Source organism: Neofelis nebulosa, chromosome 6 (assembly GCF_028018385.1).
Source record: "Neofelis nebulosa isolate mNeoNeb1 chromosome 6, mNeoNeb1.pri, whole genome shotgun sequence".
In the NCBI taxonomy this organism is placed as follows: domain Eukaryota; kingdom Metazoa; phylum Chordata; class Mammalia; order Carnivora; family Felidae; genus Neofelis; species Neofelis nebulosa.
The window spans coordinates 43,420,208-43,437,959 of record NC_080787.1 but is presented as its reverse complement, the minus strand read 5'-3'; the positions used below and the strand labels follow the sequence as shown (position 1 = coordinate 43,437,959).

At 48.7% G+C, this 17,752-nt stretch overlaps 1 protein-coding gene across 3 annotated transcripts in view; it reads left to right on the top strand.

Moving 5' to 3' along the window:
* TFEB (transcription factor EB) overlaps positions 1–17,752 on the top strand; it is a 55,577-nt gene that overhangs the window by 3,565 nt on the left and 34,260 nt on the right. Inside the window, exon 1 of one of the 3 annotated variants that reach the window (XM_058733903.1) lies at positions 8,283–8,409. The exons of the other annotated variants lie outside the window; for them this stretch is intronic. The gene's annotated coding sequence lies outside the window, so the exon portion shown is untranslated. Of the gene's footprint in view, positions 1–8,282; positions 8,410–17,752 lie in introns of those variants that run through there. 3 annotated transcript variants of the gene reach the window in all.

Below are 17,752 nucleotides of genomic sequence, written 5' to 3'. Positions count from 1 at the left end.
TTTACTCAGATGTGGGGACAAGTCTGTAGCGGCTATGGAGGGAGAATGAGCCGCAGCCAAAGTCGTGAGCATACTGGTGTCCTCTCACTGACAGGCTATGTGGCTGGGGCAGGTCCCTGCTCCTCTCAGCCTCAGTTTCCACATCTGTGTACCTAGATCATCTGTGGGGTGCCCTCCAATGTGAACCCTCTACCTATCTTTGGCAAAGGCACCTGGACAGGAGAGGCTTCCAAAAGGGAGGGACGTGTTGTGTGTGTGTGTGTATGTGTGTGTGTGTGTGTGTGTGTGTGTGGTGGGGGGTGGGGTAAGGGGTACTGCTGAAGTCCACTCAGTAGAGTTGTAGCTATAGGCTGGCCCTGGTGGTGTGACCAGCCAGTTTTTCTTGGGACATAGTCACAGCCAGCATGTACTGAGCACTAGCTAAGTGCCACCTAGCCAGGAGATTGTTAAGAGCATGAGCTCTGGGGCTAGGCTGTTTGGCTTGGAATCCCACCTCTGCCACTTACCAGCTGTGTGGCCCTGGGCGAGCTGCTTAACCCTCCTGTGCCTCTGTTTGCACACCCAGACTAACAGTGCTATAGTGAGGGCTAAGTATTCTGCTGCATGCTGCATGTACAGGACCTCGAATGGTGTCATGCTCAAAAAAGTGTTATCATAATGGACTCTTACGGCTCATTTATTTCTTTATTTCTCATTTCCAAGTGAGGAAATGGAGGCATAGAGAGCTCCAGTGAAGAAAAAAAAAAAAGACCTATGGGTTGCAAACAGGATTCCGCCGCACGTCTGACATCCTCAAACGAAATGCCTTACGGGGGACGCTTTGTGGCTTCCCTGGCCGCAACCCCCACTGTTCCCTGTTGACCACACCTGGTCTCTACATTTGACAAGGTAGCAGAGGGAACTTGGCAATGCTTACAGCATCTCTGGCACCCCTGCCCCGCCCTGCCCTGGCCGTGGCCCTGGGGATTCCTTGGGTAGCATCTGGCTTGCCCACTTACTCCCCATTCCTGACCCATGGCTTTCCCCTGCACTTCTGCCGCCTGCCCCTCCTCCCCTCTGCACCAGATGTACAGATCCCCTTGGCTGCAGTGTGACCGAAGGCAGCCATGATATCCCAGCAACAGGGCAGGATCTGGGACTTGTGCCCACAGGAAGTGCTTCGCTGTGGGGCGACAGGGCAGGGGGTGACAGCAGAGGGTAGCTGAGAGGGGCAGAAGCAAGAGGCAGAGTCATCACCAGTTTTCTTTCCTGGACCTTAAGTGGGGGCATGAGGAGGAGGGGAGAAGGGACGTCTGACCATGCCTGCCCCCCTCCAGCTTCCTTGGGGACAAGCCTCCTTGTTAGCTTTTATCTCAATAGCAGAGACCCTAAAGTAAAATGTGATGCCATGGGGATTAATCCCTAATTCCAGCAGACTTGCCAGAAATCCATAGTCCATATTTCCTCATCCCAGCCCTTGTTCATGCTGGTCCCTTCTCCTGATACACGCTCCTCTGTGCCCCTCCCCCTGTCCAAATCCTTGGTCCATCATATATATATATATATATATATATATATATATATATATATATATTAGTGCATGTGACTCTTGAAGGAGGAGCCTTGGCATCAATATGTTAAAAATTCCCCAAATGGGGGTATCTGAGTGGTTCAGTTGGTTGAATGCCTGACTCTTGATTTCAGCTCAGGTCATGATCTCATGGTTTGTGCAGAGCCTGCTTGGGATTCTCTCTCTCCTCTCTCTCTGCCCTCTCTGTTCATGTGATCTCCCTTTCTCTCTCAAAATAAATAAATAAAGTTTAAAAAAATTCCCCAAATGATTCTGATGCCCTTTCTCCAAGGCTGTGGCTCTCAAATTTGGGCATCAGAATCGCCTGGAGCAGTTGTTAAGACACAGATCGCTAGGCTTTACCACCAGGGTTCCTGATTGAGTAGGTCTGGAATCAGTAGGTCTGCAAATTCCAGTAGGTCTGGAGTTTGTATTTCGGATGAGTCCTTGGGAGATAGATGCTAATGTTGCTGGTCCCCAGACCACACTCTGAGAACCCGCTGCTTTGTAGCTACCCAGCCAAGAGCTTTCTGTCTCCTCAGTCTCTGATTGCTTTGGGCCTCTTAGGTCTGTCTCCTTTCTGAAGCCAGGTCCCACGAGGCAGGGACCACTGTGAAACCATTTGGTGACCGCCAGTCCCTGGTATAATCGGCCTCCCTTGCCCACTCTGCCTCCCTGCCCCCACCTCCCATTAAACTGACCACTGTCCAGCCTTGTGGTCTTGGCACAAGACCCTCTGGGACAAGTGCTCAGAAAATCATTGCTGCTTAAATACGGTGGGGTGAGGTGGACAACAAAAGACAGTATTGTCCCCAGGAGTCATCAGAACACGGGGCAGGGTCTAAAGCTCCTTCCTGCAAAAGTGCTTGGAGCCAGAGTGGCATTGCTGGAACACGGGGTGGGGTGGGGTGGGCATCCAGAGTGGCCCTTGACTTTGTTGAAATGAGGCTGTAGAAACACCCATCATGTTATTTGACTTTCCTACCCCATGGTGGGCAAGTATTGGATCACTGTTTGAATTGTGTTTCTTGCTAAAAAAAAAAAAAAAAAAAAAAGATAGGGACGCCTGGGTAGCTCATTCAGTTAAGGGTTCAACTTCAGCCCAGGTCATGACCTCACGGTTCGTGGGTTCGAGCCCTGCGTCAGGCTCTGTGTTGACAGCTTGGAGCCTGGAGCCTGCTTCAGATTCTGTGTCTCCCTCTCTCTCTGCCCCTCCCCTTTTCATGCTCTCTCTCTCTCTCCCCCCCCAAATAAATAAATGTTAAAAAAAAAGTTAAAAAATGATAAAACATGCACAAAAAGCAGCTGTTCCCTTCTCCTTTCCTCAGACTGGAGATGCTGGGAGGGCGGAGGGAGGAGGAGGTGTCACTGTTGGATGTAAGGGTGTCTCCATCATCTTCTAGGAGGACTTGGGCCTTCAGGACAGCAGATAGTCAGGCCACCTTGGGGGTTCACCCCTGGGCTCTTGGGACAGTTCCTTCCTTGGAAGCTGGATGAGCTGGGGCAAACCCCAGTGGGAGGCGAGGAGAGGTGCCCTATCCCCAGTGCTTAGAAGAGAATCTGGTATACAGTGGGTACTCAGTAAATCTTTGTGGAGTGAGTGAGTGAATGGGTGTGACTTGAGCCCCATCAAGTGCCCAGAAATGAGGACACAACAAACGCTTTACTCGGGGTCTCTGCCCTGCAGGCAGGGTATCAGCTTCACGTACTAAAACTCAGGGACAGGTACATAGCTGAACAAGAAGGAGCTCTGCCCCCAGCCCCCGCCCTCCCCAGGATTCAGGTCCAGCCTCACTCTGGTTTGAGGCTGACCATCTGTCTCTTCCTGTAGAGAGTTTGCCAACAGCACCTCCCTGCCCCCTCCACCCCTCCCAACCCCCCTTCGCCAACCTCCCCCACTGCCAACCCCTCCCCCACCCCCCACCCCTGGTTCTACTAGTGGGTCTGTGGGGTGGGGCTCCGGTTTGTTTTCTCCTGTTTGCCAAGGGAAGTCACAGCCTGTCCTCTGCCTTGTTTATCATTGGTTTGGGGACAGCACCTGCCCCAGCCCCCCTACAGAGGTATGGAGTGGCCAGGAGGTGACACACTATCCTGTCCCGCCCCTGTCGCGTCTTGTCCTCTCCTGGCTCTAGCCAGGTGTGTTCTCAGCTGCCCCTGAAGCATGGTGCTGGCTGGCTTTGCCGTGGGCCGACTGGGGCTGTGGGGCTGGGAGGCTTAGTAGCCAGCTGGCTACTACTACCCCTATATTTTTTTTTTTAATTTTTTTTTCAACGTTTTTTATTTATTTTTGGGACAGAGAGAGACAGAGCATGAACGGGGGAGGGGCAGAGAGAGAGGGAGACACAGAATCGGAAACAGGCTCCAGGCTCCGAGCCATCAGCCCAGAGCCTGACGCGGGGCTCGAACTCACGGACCGCGAGATCGTGACCTGGCTGAAGTCGGACGCTTAACCGACTGCGCCACCCAGGCGCCCCTACTACCCCTATATTTTGGAGAGTAGAGGACTGAGGCCTGGGGAGTGTGAGGGAGGCTCTCCGGCACCCCATGGCCTTAAGCACCTCCTGGGTAGCGAATACTGTGCCGGCCAAGCAGGGTGGGTGGGAATAAGAACACAGCTCCTCCCTCAAAGCTGACAGCCTCACTGGGAATTTCACTAACCAGAGGACAGAGAAAGGCAGATTGGTGTTAAGATAGTACAGAATTACATACTAAATGAACGTATGCTCTTTGCTCTGAAAAGCATTCTTCCTTGATCTAGAGAGTTTACAAAAGGGCTCATGCAAGCATGGAGACCTTGGCTCAGCCCTATGCACCCTCCAGACCCCCAAAAGGGCAGCTCTGTTGCTCCCTGGGTTCTCTTACCTGGGAGTCACCTCTGCAGACGTGGGAAGCCTCAGTCCTGGACAGAGTCCTTCCTTCCAGGAGGACTAGTGGCTGCTGAGTGCAAGGGGGAAGGAGCCACAGGGAGGTGGCTGGCCACCCACCTGCACTCGGAAGCCCTGGGCCATGGGGGATGTAGTGCTCAGTTGGGCCCAACCACTCAGACCTCTTTGGGTCTCCCTGTTGCTGAGCCCCAAGACTTGACCAGGAGCCTGGGGCAGTGATTCTGCTCCCCCCGCCTCCAGCATCGTCCATTCTTCCCCCTTTCCTCTGCTCGCCACGTCCTCATCCCTCTCTACCTCCATTGACTTCCACTGCATGTGGAACATTGGCCCTCCATGCATGTCTCTCTCTCCTGCTCTCTCACCCCTTCTCTCTCTCTTAATTTCTTTTTTCTGCCTCCCTCCTTTTGGTGTATTCAGAGGGCTCCTTCAGTGCCTCCCCAGTGTGAATCTCCGAGCCCTGCTGTCGGGGGGCAGGGGGGCGCCCAGAGGAATCTCACCCAGGGCAGAGTGAGGTGGGTGTGAAGGCACCCAGCCTGAGGTAGCCCCCTGCCCTTGAGGAGCCAGGGGCTTGCAGTGGCTGGGACACCCCCAAAGTGGTGGTGGGGAGATGCAAGGAGCCAGAGCTGGCTCCCTGGCCAGCTGGGGGAGCCCCTCCATGGACAGCCCTGAGCATCTCCGGATACTTCTGCCCCATGACTTAGCTATAGATTCTCATCCAGTTTGTGGGGCCTAAGTACAGTGGTTCTCAAAGTCAGGTGTGAGAAGATAATAGTAGAACTTCTGTTTCTGTTTGTTTACATCCCACCCTTGTCTCCCCCTTTTATTGTGAAATACACCACGAGTGCTGATAAGCACATAAACATACATGCACACTGTAATAAGTCATTGTAAAAGTGAACACCCAGGCAGCCACCACCCCAGTGAAGAAACAGAACGCAGCCTGCACTCCAAAATCAGCTGGTGAGCCTCGCCTCTGTCACAACCCCTTCCCCCCGAGGTAACCACTATCCTGATCTTTCTGGTAATCAGTAATTGCTTTTCCTTATCACGTAACCACCGATGTCTGCAATCTTTATCAAAAGAGTGTAGCTTTGCCTGATTTTGAATTTGATACAGCCAGAACGACGCCGGACATGTTCTCTAATGTTGTGTCTTGTCCACTCAGTGCGTTTGTGAAGTTCACCCACGTTGCTCCGCGGAGCTCACGTTCACGGCTGTACACGCAATTCATTCCACGGCATGCACTTGCCACCGTGTTTGCATCTGTCCTGCCACTTGCGGGCATTTGGTTTGCTTTCCTTCCTTGGCTACCGTGAGCGCTACTGTTAAGACCATCCTTGTACGTGTTTCCTGCTGCGTCGGTGCGTACCCTTCTCCAGAGGGCCGATAACCCCGAGTGCAATTGCTAGAGCTCAGGGTGTACAATGCATATTTCACCTTTAGGAAATGTTTTGTTAAGTGGTTGTACCAATTTATTCCTCACCAGTGGCACCTGAGAGTTCCCGTTTCTCCATATTGTCGCCAACACTTGGTGTTGGCGGACTGCTTAATGGCTGTCGTGCTGGTGAGTGCGTAACAGAAGCTCATCGTGGGTATCACTTCTCATCTCACTCCCCTTCTCATCTGTTTTGTAGATCTGTTTTTGTGGATGCTTGCTGACCTGCACGATATATCCATACGTTGGTATTTATAAGCAGTTTGTGAGGAAAGAAGCAGCCACTGGGGGTGCCCATCATTTTTTCCTCATAAGAGTTTGTGACCAAAATAGCCGAAAGACTATTATAATACTGAATGCCAGTGAAGGGCTGGAGGTTGGAGGGGTAGGAAGAAGGTCTTCAGAGGAGACCCGCAATGGGGCAGCCTCTGCCCAGAGGGTACTAAGCTCACAGAGTACTCAGGCCCTCTTGCCCAACACATCTGGCCAAGGAGGAGGAAGGCTATAGGGCTAGAGCCCTCAGAAGATACCATGCAACTTAGAATTGGCAGGTGCCTATCCTTCCGGGTCCCCTAGGGCAATAGTTCTCTACCGGGGGCGATTTTGCCTCCTAGGGGACATTTGGCAATGTCTGATGACATTTTTAGCTGTCACAACTCAGGAAATGCTGCTGGCACTTAATGGGTAGAAGCCTGGGATGCTGCTAAATATCTTACAATGCCCCGGGCAGCCCCCTACAAGGACTTATCTGGCCCCAGAGTGTCAGTGTTGAGGTTGAGAAATTCTAATCTGGGAACAGAGCCAGGAACTGAGATTCGCCATAAACTTGCTACATGGCTTTGGGGAAGCTACTTCAGTGCTTCAAGCCTCATAGGGAAAATGAGGGTGGCGAGGGGTCCTGCCCCCGCCCCTTCCTGAGGCTGTGGTCAGGACTCAGGGGAGGGTGGCTGTGTAGACACTTTGGGAAGCATCCCTGCAAAGGGGCCTGCGCTGGTTGTTTTCTTTGTGGTCCCAGCCCCTCCCCCTTGACTGTGCTCCCTGTCCCCTGAACTGGAGGTGTCAGGTGACCAGCTGTGGGCTCGCCCTGGTTCCTGCTATTCCAGGCCTCAGGGCTGTAGGGGAACCGCCCTGAGGGCTCCAGCCTTTTTGATGAGGGCAGCAGAAATGAGGGGCTCTCTGGGGGAGCCCTGGGGCCCAGGTAAAACCATTTCTGACTTTGTCCTGAGCCGGGTGGGAGTCCAAGGTTGTGTGGGGTGATAAGAGGTGCCTATCATACTCTTTATCTGAGGCCCCGTTGTAAGTCTGGGCCGTAAGGGATGGGAGTCAGAGGTCATTCTTGGGGGCTCTGCACACCCAGGCCCGTCTCCTGCTCACCGTCTGTGCCCTTCCAGAGTTGTTATGCCAGAGAGGACCCAGGGTTGGGTCAGAGTCTGGGTCAGAGCTCCCTGGGCCCCTCTGACCTCCCTGTTCTGGGGCGCGCTTCACCTTAGTGGCATCTCCTGCCTTCTCCAGGGGTCACAGCCGGCCTGATCTTCTTCCTACTGAGGTGCCTCTTCCTGAAACATACTCTCATTGAAAGGGTCTAGTAAACTCATCCACCTGAGGTCTAGGTGACTGACAATGGCTTAATAATTGCCAGGCTTTCCTGGCAAGGAATGTTACCTATCAAAGGTGGGACTCCCTTAGACACCAGAAAGAAGCGCTAGTGAAATGTCAAGTTTCTTTGACAGGCTGTGAGAGAAGTACTTTGGGCGTGAGGAACCGCTGAAGTCACGTGTTGAGCAAGAACATTTTGTCACAAGTGAAAATTGTATGGCGGCTCCTATCTTCCCAGAACTTCATAGAATAACCTTGGTCTCAGGGTCCATTTCAAGGTGGGGCTATATAGCAAGACTGTGAACTGGGTGTCTGGAAGCCCTGGGAAGGCCCAGGACCAAGGTGGCAGATATGTGGCCAGTCCGGAAGGTGGTGGACCGTGGGGCTTTGGGCTAAGAGAGTACATGTCTCCAGGAAGGGCTGGGAGGGTGTATAGGTTAGGGCTGGGCTTGCATTGGACCTAGTAGGCTTCCTGAAAATTCTCCCCCCTCTGTGCCTCTCCATCTCGGGTGGGGGGCGGGGCAGGTGCAGCAGGGCCTATGCATTTTGAGGCCAGGCTGTGTGGGTAGTGGGGGGCTGTCAGAGGCTCAGTCTGGGAGGAGGGAGCGCACTGTAGGGGTCCTGGAGCCCAGAGTGGGGGAGATGGGGTGAGATGGAGCTGGGAGCCCGTCTGTGTTGGGTAGTCTTGTGGGTATATGAAGCCTTTCCGGGCGGGCGTGCGGTTCCCCTCTGCGCCGTGAGTAATCCTCGGCCACACTTGCAGCTCCCAGGGGATTGTGCAACTTCCTCTCAGGCTGAGGTGCAGGGGGCTGGGTGAGAAACAGCACTGGGGAAAATGAGGAAACTGGGGCCTGCGCCGGGGCAGGGGCACGGGCCTGGGCTCTGGCCCCCCAAGTTGCTGAGCTTTCCAGGGGACCTCCTTCCAGGGGACTTCCGTCTCCCAGGTCTGAGGGAGTGTGTGCACATGAATGTGTGTGTGTGTGTGTGTGTGTGTGTGTGTGTGTGTGTGTGTGTTGTGTGTTGTGTCTTTGGGGAGGTAGGTGAGTGGGGATGAGGCCCCAAGGGCTGAACTGGCATTGGGGTATCTTTCGAAGAGGAACGGGAGATACCGAGTAGGGTCGGGGTTGGGGAAGCAGGTGGCACAAAGGAGGGGTCCCTGGGCCAGGCTTGGGGGGAATGGGGATGGTGGAAAGTGTGGGAAACCAGGATTCAGAGGAGCTGGCTGCCAGCCCCACTTCTGAGGAGCTGGGCAGCCCTGGGCAGTTTAAGCACTCCCTGCCTTGTCCTCACATCTCCAAGCTCATTTTGAGGCTCGGGTGAGGCCACAGTAAATACCTCCTTGCCTCAAGGATTGGGAACAGACACTCTGCTGGTCCCCCTGGGTTCGAATTCTGACCCTGCCACTCTGCAGCTATGTGATCCTGGTAAGCTACTTAGCCTCTTGGTGCCTCAGTTTACTCATCTGTAAAACAGAGGTGACAATTATAACACCTACCATGTGGGTCCGTTCTGGGGATTAAAAGACCTAATTCATGTAGAGTGCTCAGAGCAGTGCCTGGAACCCAGCAAGTAAGGGCTCCGCACAGGCAGACGCTTTCCTGGTACCCAAGCATGTTTGTAAACAGCAAAAAACTGCCCAGTGTTCATGTGACTATTTTTGATGGCAGGGATTTGAGCTGGCACCAGGGATGATGATAATAAGAGCTCACATTTCCCAGGCCTTACTTCATTTCAGGTACTGTGCCAAGTGCTTGACCGGCATCAGCCCCTTGAGCCCTCATAGTCACCCAATAGGGTGGGTGCTGTCATTACCCCATTTCACAGATGGGGACATGGAGGCACAGAGGGAGGGGTCCGGTGACTTGCCTCAGGGCAAGTGATATCAGTGAGGAGGGACAGCAGAATGGTCCATGGGAGCCCTGAGTCAGATCCACAGCCCCCAGCCCAGCCCCTTTCCTGGGTTCTGCCCGAAGTGGGTTGGGAGGAGGGAGCAGGGTCGGCTGTGAAGGTGAGAAGCCTGGCCGCCAGGCCTGTGGGCTCCGGCCAGTCTCCGATCAGGTAGTCAACTAATATAGAGTTGAGTTAACACAGGGAATGGCTTTTTAGAAGTTGGCATTGGAGTGGACTTCCTCGGGTGTCCCTCCTGCCAGTGTGTGGACTTGAGAGAGGGGCTGAAGACCTTCAGCGGGTGGGCGGTGTGGTGGGCGGTGAATGTGGCTCTAGATTTAGATACACTGGCTTTGAATTCTGCCTGAGCCATTTACTGTGTGACGTTGGGCCTCCGTTTCTTCACGTGCAGAATGGGCGTGGTAAGTGTCCCTACTTCTCAGGGTGATGACGAGGAGAAATGAGATGCCGTGTAAAGTGCTTAGCACAGGCCTGGCCCAGAGTGAGTCTGACGAATGGATGACTTTATTAGACACCTGTTGTAGAGACGGCCATGTGCTGGGCCGGGAGTTTAGGCCACATGGATATCCCGAGAGGGCTATAATTTGGACTGTGGATGAAGGCCATTAATTGGACCCTAATTTCTGGCCATGAAGTCAGCTTAGGGGGTCTTTTTTTTTTTTAATAACAAAGAATAAAGAGAACATCCAAGTGTTTTGCACAGTATTGGCAAGTGTTGTCTAACTTTTTTATTTTGTGTTCATGTGCATGGGTATATGTGCTAGGGGTGTGTGTGTGTGTGTGTGTGTGTGTGTGTGTGTGTGTACTGGGCCAAATAAAATATATTTTTCTGTAGATCGTGGTATTTGGGGTCACCTCCTTTGAGATTATCTCCCTCTTGTGCAATGCTTATGGGGCACCTACTGAGTACACCACATTCTGGGGGCCAGACTAAGATTCTGGGTCCACTTCTTAGCATGGCATTTGTGAGGGAGCGGGCCCTGTGGGGGTCAGCAGAGGCAGAGGGGGAGCTGGTTGGGGAGGGCTTTCTGGGTGATGACAAGCAGTGGATGGGGACGGTATGGGGTGACAATGGCCGGGGTGAATGGTTGACTCGGGGTCTGGAGCTAGAGAGCCTCGTTGGCAGGTGGAGGCTCCCAGTCAATGGAGGGCTGTAGGACCAGACCCATGCAGGTGCCCATGCTAGCTAGAACACAGGGCTGGGTGGAGGTCATCCCAGAGCACTGGACAAGGGCTGTGCCTGTCTCCTCTGGCTGTGGCAGGGTGGGCAGAGGAGGACTCAGGGTTATTGATGATCCTCCAATTGCCAAGACTCACAGGATCTACAATGACTCAGTGAGCCCCAAGGCCCATGACTTAGCCATTTCCTCCTTCCCCTGGACCTTGGGAGCCTCCTGAGCCTTCTCCCTTCTGCTTCCCCAGCTGGCTTGAGTGAGTCTGACCTGGAACCTGGATAAGTCAGCCCTGAGCCCTGGTCCATGGGCCAGAAGTCTATTACTTAGATACCTGCCCAGGGTCAGCTGGGGCCTCAGTTTCTTCATCTGTAAAGTGGGCATACTAACCCTTGAGCAGCTGGCCCTCTGGTTGGTGATGCTAATCTTGTGACCTATTGTGGATGAGGTGGCTGTAGGAAGCGTGAAGGGCTCTGGGTGGGTTGTCAGTGTTATCTCTAAGGCTGAGAGAGCTGGGAAAGGTCATGAGGACATCAGCTGCCTGACTGGAGAGCCCCCACCTCCCCACCCTGTGACCTGGGGCCATGGGGCTGTGATCGGGAGAGGCCTGTGACCTGTGGTGAGCTGGGACTATCCCTAGTTCTGACGGGGAGGTGGCCTTTTAGGAACCTCAGAGGATGAGACCCAGGTTTGACCTGGGTCTGGGAACCCCGGTTTCCAGAGTCCTCCCCTACACGAGGTCCCCTGGGAGCCCCAGCTTGGAAGTCTGTATTGCCAGGTGAGGGGGGCAGTGCTCTGGGACTGACTGGCAGAGGCCAAGTTCCAGGAAGCCATGGGTGGCTTCCAGACTGCTGTGGCCAGAGCCCAGAGGCTCAGGCGTGAGCTCCCACGGTGGAATATGGTGTTTAATGGTAGCTCATATATATATGGAGCACCTGCTCTTAGGCGCTGTGTTAAGCCCTTTTGTATATTTGCAAATACAATCTACACAATAAGATCTGATACACAGGTCTTTCTGTTATCCCATTTTATAGCTGAGGAAACTGAGGCCCAGAATGGTTGAGCCTCTCACCCAAGGTGAGAGTGAGTGACAGAGCTGGGCCTTGGGTGTGAGTTGTGGATTCCGGCTGTCAGGGTTGAAATTTGGGTGGTACCACTGACGAGCTGTGTGACCTTGGACACAAGTGACTGAATCTCTTTGGCCATTAGTTTCTTGCTCTGAGAGCTGGGGATTACATCAGGGCTTTACTCAAGGGTGGTTGTAAGAATTATGTGAGATAATGGAGGTGGCCCGTGGCACATGATGAGGGTCCCAATAAGTACCATCTTTTTCGTCACCGCTCCTGCTGGCAGCAATAACCTGCTGGGTGACCCTGGGCCGGTTGTGTGACACAGGGTACTGACCCCTTCCTTCCTTGGGCTGGGGGCAGGGGAGGCCTTTTCCCTTCTTTCCTTCTAGCTTCTTTGGCTAGCCTAATGATTAAATGAACAGAAGATAGATCACCAGAAGAACATTTAATTTTTGCGTGAACAAGATCCCCAAAGATAGGAGGCTCAAAAAAGCGACCAAAGCAGGCAGCTTTTATACCATTTGGACAAAGCAACAATACATTTGTGAAGAATGGACAAAAGAAAGAGGTTTGGGCTTGGGGGAGCTAATTAGCAAAGAAGTAACAAGGGTTGTTCATACATCCTTCTTGGCCCCGAATTCCCTGTTTCTGGTGATGAGGCTGCCTCTCTGCCTCTTGGTACAGGGAGGGCACCTTTCACACAGGGGGATTTATTTCCTGCTCCCACAGGCACGAAGGAGGGTCAGAGTGTCCTTCTTGCACCGCTGTTCCTTGAGTAACTTTAATTCAACATAATCAAGATGCCAGAGTGGACTGTTTTGGGGTGGCATATTTTGTTCCTCTTCATTTTCACCTGTGAAACTTCAAGAAGTTTCACGGTCGAAAAGCTGAGCCGGTGGAGTGCCCCATCGTTTCAATGAGTTAATGTTTCAGTCTTGGAAACAGATCAGTTCATTTAAATGGTTGTGTTTCCTTTTAAGGGGTGGTGATGCACCTGGGCTCCCAAAGTTAGGCCTCTGTTGTGTGAGAAATCAGGTGTTTAATAAGGCACTTTTATGGAGAGAAAAGAAAAACCAAGGTTAATGATCAGAGCAGACTATGATCCCAGTTTGTGAGTTCTGAAGGCAGCCAGCTGAGATTTCTGGATGTCAGGCTCAAAGCCCCTTCAGATAGAGTGAGGGCAGACAGTGGCAATCTGACAGATTTTCCTGGTTTGCAGTTTGAAAGTCTCCGGTGATCTTTTCTGCATGGCGCCCTCAGCAATAAGCACATGAGCTGTTGTGGTGATTTCTCTGAAGTTTCTATCAAGTTGTTCACACTCTGCAGGGCTGAAGGGAAGAGAGCAGCTTTTGCTTTTAGTGATTCTATGTTAAGAGTAGAAGAAACTTGGGAGCGTTAGTTTGGAGAGCGGTAGCCAAATATTCGAGGAAACTAGAATTCAGAACCCCGTTGTTCTATGGGTAGAAAACAAGACTTCATTGATAATTAACAGCACTAGAACCTGATATCCAAAAAGTGTACTATAATTTTTCGTCGAAACAACTTTTTTTCTCTACAGTTACCCCCATTTCTATCAAAGATCATCAAATTTGTTTGCAAAATAGGCTGAGGTTTAGTGAATTTAACTTATTTATATAAATACAACAAGAATTGCAATTGACTGTATAGCATCTTTTCATATGCTTTGTAGGAACTTCTCACAAGGAATCTCAGGCTGGACTTTTAAAAGCCTCTCGAGGCTGGGAAGCTGAGTCCAGGACTTGTCATCAAGCTTTTCCTGCAGTCACTCGAGATTTAGGTGAATTCCTCTTTTCTCCAACTCTCCCAAATATAGTGAGGTTTTTGCACCTGCCAGGAAGTGACTTTCCTTACTCACCTGGTGAGGCTGCTGGGAGCCCTGTAAGCACGATACCAGGCTGATTTTTCCAAGGGGCTTTATGGGCTCCATAAAGTCAACCTTAGTTCCTTAAAGCTCTCTGGTCGTATCCAGTTTGTGCATTTCTCCCTCAAATATGACGTTCCAGTCAAAGCCTTGGTTTCCAAAGCCAATGTTTCCAATTGTGTCTTGTTACTAGGAGAATAGATTTTTATTGACCTTGTGTAAATAGCTATATTGTCATGAAAATAAAAATACTCACTAAGAGTTTTCGAAGTCTGGAGACGTCAGATAGGGAGAAAAAGGTAAACGTTTCAATTCTAATTACAAAAGTATAATTTACCAAATTGCTGTAAGTCATGGTTAGCTTAAGAGAAAAAAATGTGTTTTTTTTAAATCTGGAAAAAATAAGCATTAAAGATCCAACAATGTTTTAAGTAAACAGTTATAAAAATGATAATCATCTTTATCAGTTAATTCCGTTTCATGTAATTAATCCTTGTTGATATTGACCTTTTGTTAACAATTTTATGAATCCAGTTTTTCCTTAGAGTTCTGTCAATTACTTTTTTAAAAAAATATTTATTTATTTATTTATTTTGAGAGAGAGAGAGAGAGAGAGGCAGAGAGAGACAGAGGCAGAGAGAATCCCACGCAGGCTCTGCGCTGTCAGCACAGAGCCTGACACAGAGCTCAAACTCGCGAACCGTGAGATCATGACCTGAGCCGAAATCAAGAATCAGACACTCAACCATCTGAGCCACGTGGGTGCCCCAGAGTTCTGTCAGTTCTAACCCAGTTCAGGGGTATGATCTGAAGGTTAGTAGAAAACTGTATTCTAGAGTACTTGTCAGAGTCCCTTCCATGAATCTTTCTGAAAATGAAATACTTTTGTAAAAGTATCAGAATAAAAGAAGAACTTATATAACTGACAAGACTTAAAAATGCCTATGGTTGGGGCGCCTGGGTGGCGCAGTCGGTTAAGCGTCCGACTTCAGCCAGGTCACGATCTCGCGGTCCGTGAGTTCGAGCCCCGCGTCAGGCTCTGGGCTGATGGCTCGGAGCCTGGAGCCTGTTTCCGATTCTGTGTCTCCCTCTCTCTGCCCCTCCCCCGTTCATGCTCTGTCTCTCTCTGTCCCAAAAATAAATAAAAAACGTTGAAAAAAAAAATGCCTATGGTTAAAGATCTGATGAGAGCTCATTACAATGTTATTGACAAGGATATTTGGTTATTGCTGAGACATAAATCTTATGATAATAGCTAGAATTAGACTATATTAGGACATATCAGATTTCTAGGAATTTTATACAATTTCTGGAACACCTAAAACATATTCCTATACAAATACAACATAAAGAAGGCTTAATTTTATTTGAGAATGCTTCCGACGTGATTTAACATAACAAGTAGGTCTAATTAGTTTAAAATTCCCTCCCACCACCTCTTAGGTTTTGTTATAATTGTTTTTGTTTGTTTAAAAAAAAAAGAGAGAGAGAAAGAATGAATCTTTCAGATGTTCCAGAGACCCTCTGGAAAGTCCCAAAGTCAGTCTGAAGTCAAAAAGACTTTATTTAGAATTTGATCTGGGGTAAGTTTGTCAAAAATATTAAAAGACTTGCATGCTTGCCAGAAGGATCATAGATCATCATCAAACAATACTTACTTATCTAGTTAACCAAAGTGACAATAAAAGATTTAAAAGGTAAATACAGAAGATTCTATAGTTGTGTGCAAAACTTGGCTCTTTTAATATTGAGAAGACTTAGTTTTCTTAAGTAATCAAAGGTCTGATAGTAAAGACAAACTTAAAAGGTTAAAAAAAAAAAGACCTTTTATAATCTGTTATCAAGAGCAGACCAAAAGTCAAAGAAAACTTTGTCCTTTTAATAGTCTTAGTTTTATAATAGGCAAGCTATTGATATTAAAGTTTATTTAAAAAATTTTAAAACAATTTATTTACCTTTGAGAGAGAGTGAGAGAGACAACAGTACAAACTAGGGAGGGTCAGAGAGAGACAGAGACAGAATCTGAAGCGGGCTCCAGGCTCTGAGCTGTCAGCACAGAGCCTGACGAGGGGCTCGAACCCACAAACTGCAAGATCATGACCTGAGCCGAAGTCGGACGCTTAACCAACTGAGCCACCCCAGGTGCCCCAAAGCTTATTTTTAAAAACTCTTGTGATATCAATTTGATTTTAGCCAGCTTGGTCACACAAGGTAAAATTTTCTCTCATTCTCTCTCTCTTTAACTTTTTATATGCATTCAGTTTGTTCATTTTCTTCTATCCCATTGTGAAAAAACTTAGCTCTACTTTAGGATAAAGTCACTTTTAGTTCCTTCAACAAAAATGTATCTTCATACCTCATGCCTTTTCTAACCAAAATAGCCACACCCTACTCTTTTTTGCATATAGTTATTTCCCTTACTATTTCTAGTAGTTTTTAATTACATATATTAAGATTTTTAACCCTTAAAAATTATAACTTCTAGTGAAAACTAATAAGTAAAAAATGATGAACTGTATGTTACACCAGCATTCTAAATAGCAAATAGCTATTAGTAAAATAGTAGTAAATAAATACTAAGTATATAATAAATATATAGTAAAATATATAATAAATAGCAAATAGCTATTAGTAAAATAGTAGTAAATAAATAGTAAATATATAATAAATATATAGTAAAATAGCATATGTATAAATATATTCTATAATTTCTAGAAACATGTGCCTTTTTAGTAGTACAAATCTTTTTTTTTTTTTTTTTTATTACATTTTTTTTTTTTTTTTTTTTTTTTGGGACAGAGAGAGACAGAGCATGAACGGGGGAGGGGCAGAGAGAGAGGGAGACACAGAATCGGAAACAGGCTCCAGGCTCCGAGCCATCAGCCCAGAGCCTGACGCGGGGCTCGAACTCACGGACCGCGAGATCGTGACCTGGCTGAAGTCGGACGCTTAACCGACTGCGCCACCCAGGCGCCCCAGTAGTACAAATCTTTTAATGTCGCCAAGACATGCTTATTAACAGACCCAAACATCTTTAGTTCCTCCATAATAGGAAGATAAAATTAGGTAAACTAATGTTCCATAATTAATGTTTAATATTTTATCTCATTTGGAAATGATCTTGATATTCAATGAATTTCTATTATTTAACTTAGCAAAAGTAAGGGTGGAAGTTATCAAAAGATTTGGGAAACTATTTTTAAGTAGGCATAATATAAACCACAATTCTTGTTGAAAAATCTACCTAAACACTTTTATCTCCTTCATCTATCGAAATTACTTGTTTCAAACATTATGTTCAGATTACCCACAAAAACTTCATGAGACGTTAGACAAACTTAGACATCATCCCAAGCTATTTTTCTTGCTGACAAATTTTGTGACAGGGAAAACACAAATGTATTTGACCAGTAAACCCTGGTAGAATAAAAGTTGTATGTTTGCATCATATTTAATGCTAATAACTCTGAAGACATGTCTATTTTCACTAAACTGACAAGATTTAACAAGCTTTTATTTCCCAAAGATTATCCCAGATCAATGTGAACTTAACACTTAAGATTTTTCATTAGCCCAATTTTCAAATCGTTTCATCCTTCTGATGAATGACCTCTCCCTAAAGTTTGCGTTTCAAAGAATGGCTCTTAGGTGCTAGAGAAGATGGGAATAGAAATTCTATAAAACGAAGGCACAGAAAAAGTATCTAAGGCAGGGTGCCTGGGCGGCTCAGTCAGTTAAGCATCTGACTCTTTTTTTTTTTTAATTTTTTTTTTTTTTCCAACGCTTTTTATTTATCTTTGGGACAGAGAGAGACAGAGCATGAACGGGGGAGGGGCAGAGAGAGAGGGAGACACGGAATCGGAAACAGGCTCCAGGCTCTGAGCTGTCAGCACAGAGCCTGACGCGGGGCTCGAACTCACAGGCTGTGAGATCGTGACCTGGCTGAAGTCGGACGCTTAACCGACTGCGCCACCCAGGCGCCCCAAGCATCTGACTCTTGATTTCAGCTCAGGTCATGATCTCACAGTCGTGAGATCGAGTCCCCATGTTGGCTCCACCCTGACTGCTGACCGTGGTGTTCCCTGCTTAGGACTCTCTCTCCCCCTGCCCCTCCCCTGCTTGCGCGTGCTCTCTCTCTCTCTCTCAAAATAAATCAATAAACATTAAAAATAAAAGTATGTAAGTCTTTTCCAAGGAGTTTTGGGGTGTATTTGCCTCTTATCAGAGGTCTAGAGTAATTCCTATTTAAAATTTT